This window comes from Berghia stephanieae, chromosome 5 (genome assembly GCF_034508935.2).
Source record: "Berghia stephanieae isolate SIO BIC M18660-M18661 chromosome 5, UCSD_Bste_1.3, whole genome shotgun sequence".
Taxonomy (NCBI): Eukaryota; Metazoa; Mollusca; class Gastropoda; order Nudibranchia; family Aeolidiidae; genus Berghia; species Berghia stephanieae.
Window position 1 is genome coordinate 82,338,935 of NC_088364.1, and position 9,079 is coordinate 82,348,013.

The window sequence follows — 9,079 nt, forward strand, 5'->3', positions numbered from 1 at the left end:
TTGTGATCAGAATGTGTAAAAGTCAAAACATGATCAAATTTGTGGGGTTTTTTTCCCCCTGGATACGCTTTTATGCTCGCCGGAGAAATATTTCATACGGGGGTCCGCCATTGTTCCGATAGTTTAGAGCCAGTGTTACTAAGTTACCATGCGTCATTAGGAAGGAAGTGACGTTACGACTATTGAAGAGTATTGGAACTACACACATACGTAACTGTCCACATAAGTCATCAGTGATCGAAATCACGGGGCGCATAAAAAACCCCCATTTAAGTAAGTGATAAACTATGGGTTAAAATTAGTTCGAGGAAACCGTGTTCGAGTTAAAAATTAGCTCAAGGCAGGAATGGAATGATATCAAAGAACAATAAGGAAAATATTCTGGACATTCGAATGAGTACGAGGAAATCGTGCTGGAATGTAGGGCAATATCCACTTAACATGCTCAAACTCAAAGCGCTTTACAAGGGGTACCTTGTCAGCAGCAACACTGAACATGTAGGAGATGAGACATGCCGCCTGGTAGGTAATATTACATTTTTTTTCTCGGACAGACAACGCTGCTAACGGCCAGGTACTCATCATTTTACACCAGAGTTCGGTGAAAATGAGTAAAGAGCCTTTTCCAAGGACTCAACTATGCTCCGCTCAAAGCAGGACTCGAACCCTGGACCTTCTGATCCGAGGGTACCACAAGACCACATAGCCTATCCACTACATGACAGATGGCACATTATTATTATACACATACTTCAACATTAGGAGATAACTAAATTTGCCATTCATTCACAACGCAGTTAAAAGGGTGCACCAATCTAAAGACCATCTCATCGCTATCCAAATTATATCCTGAGCCAATCTTGAGATTGCATTCAGTCCAAATAAATGTCAATTGATCAGTAAAAGATTAAAAATCAGAACTAATGGCTGCCTGAATTCATAATGACACCGAAGGTGGTAGGTCAAATCTCAATCGGGTTTGCACAGAATAGGGTCGTGGATAGCTCATACTACGGTAGAGTCACGATCTCCTCGGCCAGGCGGAGTTGTAACAGTAGGGTCGCGGATTCGAGCCCATCATCATCGCCACAAAGTTTTTATTCTCTGTTGTCTTCTGGCACTTTCCTACTCACTTCAATTCTTGTTATTATCACAGAATAAAGGTATGCAAAAGTTAAAATTCTGTATACCGTTAACAGCGTTGTCTTTGTCCGAAAAATTGTAATATCGTCTAACAGGCGTCCTGTCCCATCCTACTTGTTAAATGTTGCTGTTGATCAGAGACCCCTTGTAAAGCGCTTTGAGCACAATTAGTGGATATTGCGCTATATAAAGCTATATATATATATATATATATATATATATATATATATATATATATATATATATATATATATATATATACATAAAATTTAATAACGGTTATCTATTCAAACTACAACCGCCGGATCACCAAGATTATCACAATACTCTAACCAAGACAACCAAACCACCATCACTCACAATCATTATCACTGTCTTCATTAGGTATTGCAATCACTATACACCATCATTCTCTACATCACCACCACTAGTACTATTACAGCCATTGCCACCATCATATCTTCATTGCCAGTATAACCACTAGAAAAACCCACATCACTGAATCATCATTAATATTAACATTATTGTACTGTTGCAATCATCACATCGCAACCACCTTCACCACAACTATTACATCATCATCATCATCATCATCATCATCATCATCATCATCATCATCATCATCATCATCATCATCATCACAACCACTACCGTCACCATCCATTACTATCACCGATGTATTATCTATATATTATAATTTTGAAAAGAAGTGGTGGGGGTGGTGTGTGTGTATGAGAATAATAATAATAATAATAATAATAATAATAATAATAATAATAATAATAATAATAATAATAATAATAATAATAATAATAGTAATAATAATAATAATAATAATAATAATAATAATAATAATAATAATAATAATAATAATAATAATAATAATAATAATAATAATAATAATATGGAGGTGATGATGACAATGGTGAAATAATAATAATAATAATAATAATAATAATAATAATAATAATAATAATAATAATAATAATAATAATAATAATAATAATGATAATAATGATGATCATGATGATGATGATGATGATGATGGTGATGATGATAATAATAATAATAAGTATTCATTGTCAATCAGAATCGTTGTAAGATTGTCTCACGCCCCTTTGCATACGCGAGAGAATACCTCACTGTCACACTTCATAGCGTATGCACGTGAATAGAGAAAAAAGAATATCACGCACTCACTCACCCCCTCCTATAGTTCTCTGATTTTACAATCTCTCTCTCTCTCTCTCTCTCTCTCTCTCTCTCTCTCTCTCTCTCTCTCTCTCTCTCTCTCTCTCTCTCTTATCTGTCCCTTTCTCTTCTCATGTTTTAGGGGCTGGTGACAGGAATTTAACTCTTCCGTGTCCGTGAGAAATTCTTTATCTTTAATTGTAAACATGAATTCATCTAAAGTCATAATTTCCACCATTTGATATAATAAACGTTGATCTAAGGTGAAAATAGGTTAAACCAAAAACGTATAAACCAGGAAAAGCAATAAAGCGAAAGATGTCATTTCCCCCCTCCCCACCCCCCTTTTATAATTCTTACCGTACTCTCGCTTAACTCCAAATTACTGTTACACAGAAAAACCACCATCACGAATAATAATAATAATAATAATAATAATAATAATAATAATATAATAATAATAATAATAAAAATAATAATAATAATAATAATAATAATAAAATAATAATAATAATAATAATAATAATAATAACAATAATAATAATAATAATAATAATAACAATAATAATAATAATAATAATAATAATAATAATAATAATAATAATAATAATAATAATAATAATAATAATAATAATAATAAATCCCCCCTCTTCCTTCCGTCAATTCCTATCACCTTCCCTCCACTCTCTCTCTTTTTTTTTTTTTTTTTTCTTTTTTTTTTTTTTTTTCCTCCGCGATCTCTCGATAAAATAAAACAGACATGATCTGATATGTAGCCTACATTAAATCCATTGATTACTCTTCAACGATGAAAAGAAACTTTGATGGTTCATTCTGACGTGTACTTATTTGCAAAGACTTCTATATTCAGCTTATCCCGCATTTTTCAGAGTTGCCATAATGAATGCCACATCTCCATGCATCTCGGTTCAGAGCATCATCTTCCTCCAGGCCTAGTTCTTTCATATCATCCTTTACCTTATCAAACCATCTAGTCTTTCGGCGTCCCTTTTTCCCCTTTCCCGCTAATTGTTAAGTCCAATACTTTCCTTCCCACGGACTCCCTCTCTCCTCTTCTTTGCAGGTCTGATAACCCAAATTGCTATGGGCTAATTGTTGTATTGAAAACAGTCTCAAACCATCACAAAATATAGTCCATTACAATGGAGAGAAAAATAAAGTGAGTAGATGTGACTTATATATATATATGGGAACAACACAAAACAAACAACGTTTCGGCCCTTGGCCTTCGTCAGGAGACAAAAAACACAAAGACAAATATGTAAATTTACAAAATATCACATTTCGTCAAATGTGGAAACAATAGAATTACAACAATGTTATAACAAGCCCTTAAATGTGTTCGGTTATCAGACCTGCAAATATGTGCTCCTCGCCACGCCCCCCCCCCCCCCCCCCCCCTGGTTTTGCATTGGTCACCAGGTTTCCCAATGCGTTATCTAGTCTCCGTGGAAGAAAGAATGGGATCAAGTTTTATTTTATATTTTTGCATAACAATCAGTGAGGGCAGATTTGGAAACCACGTTGTCCGTGAAACATGGTCTACCCCAGGATGCCTTCTCTGAGTATTTATCCGTATGGCCCAGCATGAAAGTTAAGCCACTGTAGTTCCAAACGAAAGTTTGTTGAAAAACTTATTCTTCCGATCGGGCAGATAGAATAACGAGGAAAGGAAACCTGAAATTATGTCGCTTACGCTAAACGAATTCATTATACATGCTACTTTTGCAAGTAAAAGCTAGTCTGTCAACTCATCTAAACCCGAGCTCCTTTTCAAATAACAGATCATTATGCCCTAGCCGATTTTCTAAATAATCATTTGAGTAAAAGAGCGATAAAACTACTTTAAATTAATTTAAAAAAAATGTTTGCCAGTTACTCGTATATCAATCTGTAAAAAAAATATATATAACTTTTAAATTTCCAGTAAGCCTGTGTTCGTTGGCAAAAGTTTAACATTGACTGTATGAATCCACCAACCCTATTTTCTAAAATAAAGAATTACATACTATCCAGCGTCGTCCTCCTTACCGTTGGCTGCCCCCACTCTGTGATGACAAAAGTCTGCCCATTTCCTTCGTCTGTTGACGGTATCATATAACTCTCTTCCGTTCATCTCTATCCATTCTAGATTTACCTAAATACTACAAGTCACCAATCAACAGATCTTTGATACTAGTGTTCTTACGCTTACAAATACCCTTCACTGCCATTCACACCTGAATTGAGTGTGGTAAAGTGTGTAAAGTGTCTCATCCAAGTATGCAATAATAAGATGAGAATTTCTGGGGTCATAGTCACTATTCCAATCTTTACCCACAGTCAAAGTCGATTGATTTAGTAACACGAAACAAGACGAAATGACAAAGTCAAACATGGCGAAACAAGGTGACACAGACGTAACAACCTATCAATCATTTTTTATTGGTACTGCAGTGGCTATCAATATTTCTTCAATCTTCTATTATTTGTGTAATCCCTAACGGGAGCTCGCGTCCCACAGACTCTTGACTTTCAATCTCGGTTGCTGGTGACGCTACGGTTATCAGATTGCCTTTGAACTCGGTTTGATGGAACTAACAAGACTGGAAAGAATACGATACCATCTGAACCGTGAAAATTGATGGAAGTTTAATTATGTCAAACGAGTCGGGCTGGTCTTCCACTAATCGGCCATTGAGCTCCATCGAGCCTCTGTAAGTCCCAGCGATGACCAATTGAGGGAACTGAAGCGGTGCTGATTTCTATTTAGAAACTATAATCATCGCTGACAAAACGCAACCCCCCCCCCCCCCCTTTAGCCAGAAACTTTTCTATCAAATATCGATCGATCAAAACAATCTTCAACTTGTCAAAAAGTTTCAAAGCTGAAACTAAAAGAAGTCCCAGGATTGATACCTTGTGATAAGTCGAGGGTCATTTTAATCGATTGATATTTGAAGGGGAAAAAAATTTCGGGCCAAAATATATATTTTAAAAAAAACTGTTTTGTCGGAGTACGGGATCAGCATACTGTCATATTCATGGAGAATTGAACGATCTGAGAAATGGATAGGGGGATAACATCAAAGTCAGAAGATAAAAAGGGGTGGGGCTTGGATCTTGATGGGGAGATTAACACACATTCAAGCAATGCGTTACCTCTTGTGTTCGCAAACAACACATTTTAATGACTATTTGTGACGACATTAAACACAGTTGACAAAACAAAGGAAATTTCCAATTGTCATTGATAATGATATCATATTCATTCTTTTCACACTTTATGATAAATAAAGAGCCGTAAGGCCCGTGGAGCAGGCGTTTATTCCGGTTTCTGTAGCGTAGTTAAACGGACAATTCAATTGTTTGCTATCCTTTGAATAGGACGCTGGTCCGTCAGAAAGTGCTTTCCGACATATATACAAGACCCAGCTACTCAATCACTGCTGGGTCGACAAGAGAATAAGAAGAACAAAATCTCGATTCCACCCTGGATCGATATCGGTCCCTTATCGTGATTCGTGGAGACAGCTGACCGGCAACGTGCTCAAGAGCACAAGCCACGATTTGTGTTTGAAATGATATGTGTTCTATCTACTAAATGAGCTATCTGAACCCCTCGGTAGTAGATGATGATGATGATGATAATAATAATAATAATAATAATAATAATAATAATAATAATAATAATAATAATGATGATGATGATGATGATGATGATAATAATAATAATAATAATAATAATAATAATGATGATGATGATGATGATGATAATAATAATAATAATAATAATAATAATAATAATAATGATGATGATGATGATGATGATAATAATAATAATAATAATAATAATAATAATAATGATGATGATGATGATGATGATGATAATAATAATAATAATAATAATAATAATAATAATAATAATAATAATAATAATAATAATAATAATAATAATAATAATAATACTCATGATTATGATGATGATGATGATGATGATGATGATGATGATGATGATGATAATGATGATGATGATGATGATGATGATGATGATGATGATGATGATAATAATAATAATAATACTTTATTACACCTAAAAAGGAAATGTTTTGTAAAACTGTGGTCGGCGTAAAGTTAGTGCCTTAAAAAAGCTCTATATTCACAATTTTTACACGATGGTCTCCCTTTATTGATAATAACATTTCTTTCTTTTCTTAGTTCGAGATATATTTGTTTGTCGAATTCTAAATTTGAACCAACTGTATTGTCCTGTAACATTAAAAAGTGAACATAAAGTAATCGAAAGGATTGAGACACGCATAAAAAAAGATCTAGCTAAGTTTGGATGGCTGATAACAAATTAAAACTAAATGAAGATAAGATATAAATTATCAAGTTTGGAAGAAAGAATGGTAGGTACACCACAGATTATGTTACCCCAATCTATTGATATTGCTGGTACAAAAGTCAACATTTCTTCAACCCATGTTCGTAACCTTGGTGTTTTATTGGATAACAATTTGTCCACGAATGACCATGTTTCCAATAGAATCAGATCTTGAAACTTTCATTTGAGAAATATAGGGAGACTCCTTATCGATAAAGATATAACTAGCATGCTGATGTCTTCTTTGGTTTTTAGTAGAATTGACTATTGCAACGCCCTTCTTGTCGCTGCCCTGAATACACTATAAAACATATTACAAAAAGTTATTTTTTTAAAGCAGCCAAAATAACATCCCTCACTAAATCAAACAAACATATAACACCGATTCTAAAATCCCTCAACTGGCTGTCAGTAAAGTTTCGAATTGATTTTAAGATTCTTTGTTATGCATATAAATCCATGAACGAAATTTCCCCTCCTTACATCCAAGCCCTAACTTCTCCCTATAAACGAGTGCGAGCTTTGAGATCTACAGACTCTTTATCGCATTGCGTAAGAACATTTTCAAACAAATTTAACAGTAATGTTTTCTGTATCAGTGCCCCTCGGTTGTGGAATAGCAGAAGTTTTAGAACTAGATCCAGCCCTTCATTTGAAATTTTTAAAAAGAATCTGAAAGCAGAAATTTCCCCCCGTGCCTTTTAGTCCGTTCTATATTTAATTTGTGCATTGATTAACTATTGATTGTCACTGAAATCCTATTTATTTATTTATTTTTAAAAAATCATATCGCCCTGAGTACCTTTAAGTGGAAGTGTGCGCTTTATAAAATGATTCATTATTATAATATTTGAAGTTAAAGATTTTGGCAAAATTGACAACAACAAAAAAGCGTTTTATTGGAGTGCAGCAGATATGATAAATGAATGAATGGACAAATAATAACACGGGTGAATAGAGAGAGGGTCCCTGAATGGTTTCTGAATGATTGAACGATTGAATGAAAAAAAAACATCTCAAAGAATAAAAATTGCCATTTTTGTTTGATGAAATACACACAACCTTTGTCAAAAGTAAACAAATATAAAAGCTATACACGAAAAAAGAAGCCTAAGGACTTTGATATTAGAACATGATAGAAACACTCTCCCATTAAATCGTGTTTTTTATGTTACAAGAATCTCAGGAGAATTTTACCCCATTCTTCTTTTATCACCACGAACTGGAAATCAAAAGCAAAACATTGTATAACCCGCTATCGATCTCTCTCTAAGCCACTCTTTAATTCAATATCGACTGGTTTTCGAAATTCCCGTTTTCAATTTAACGGAGCTTTCCGTAGAACAAACGCTGGCGCTCTGAGTTGGATTGTACTGGAGTTGATATGGTTTTGTCCTGTTTTGTTGGGGAGGCCATTCAAAGGGAGAGAACTTGTTTCCTCGCTGTCATCAGTATTTGGTATGCTAATCGTGTTTGAATCTGAAGGGAAATTACTCCTATTGTCCTTTTTGCAGGTGTCTTTTGTTCTCTGGACAAAAGAACTACATTAAGTCAAATGAATATGATGATAATGATGAAAACGCTGGTACTGACCCACTCGTTGGTCGTTCTTCTCAAGTTTAAATCTTATCTTTTTTTTTTTTTGTTATTCGACACAATTTTCGCTACCCCCCCCCCCCCCCCCCCCCCCCCCCCCGCCACCCATCTCAAACTTCCATTCGAAATCTCAACCTTCCCGATCTGCCATCTCTGTCAGCACCTCTACCATCTTCTCTTTTGTCTCTACCATCTTCTCTTTTCTCTCTTCCATCTTCCCTTTTCTCTCTACCATCTTCTCTTTTCTCTCTACCATCTTCAATTTTCTCTCTACCATCTTCCCTTTTCTCTCTACCATCTTCTCTTTTCTCTCTACCATCTTCTCTTTTCTCTCTGCCATCTTCTCTTTTCTCTCTACCATCTTCTCTTTTCTCTCTACCATCTTCTCTTTTCTCTCTACCATCTTCTCTTTTCTCTCTACCATCTTCTCTTTTCTCTCTACCACCTTCTTATTCTCTCTACCATCTTCTATTTTCTTTCTCTCTCAAAGCTTATTTCTCAATCCCCCCTCTCTCTCTCTCTCTCTCTCTCTCTCTCTCTCTCTCTCTCTCTCTATCTATCTATCTATCTCTCCTTACCCTTTGAGCATTTTTTGTGGAGCTTTTTTAATATAGAGCAATATCCACTAAACGTGCTCAAAGCGCTTTACAAGGGGTCCCTGTCCAACAACAACATTTAACATTTAGGACAAGACATGACGCCTGTAAGGCGATATTATATTTTTTCGGACAAAGACAACGCTGTTAACGGCCAGGTACTCAT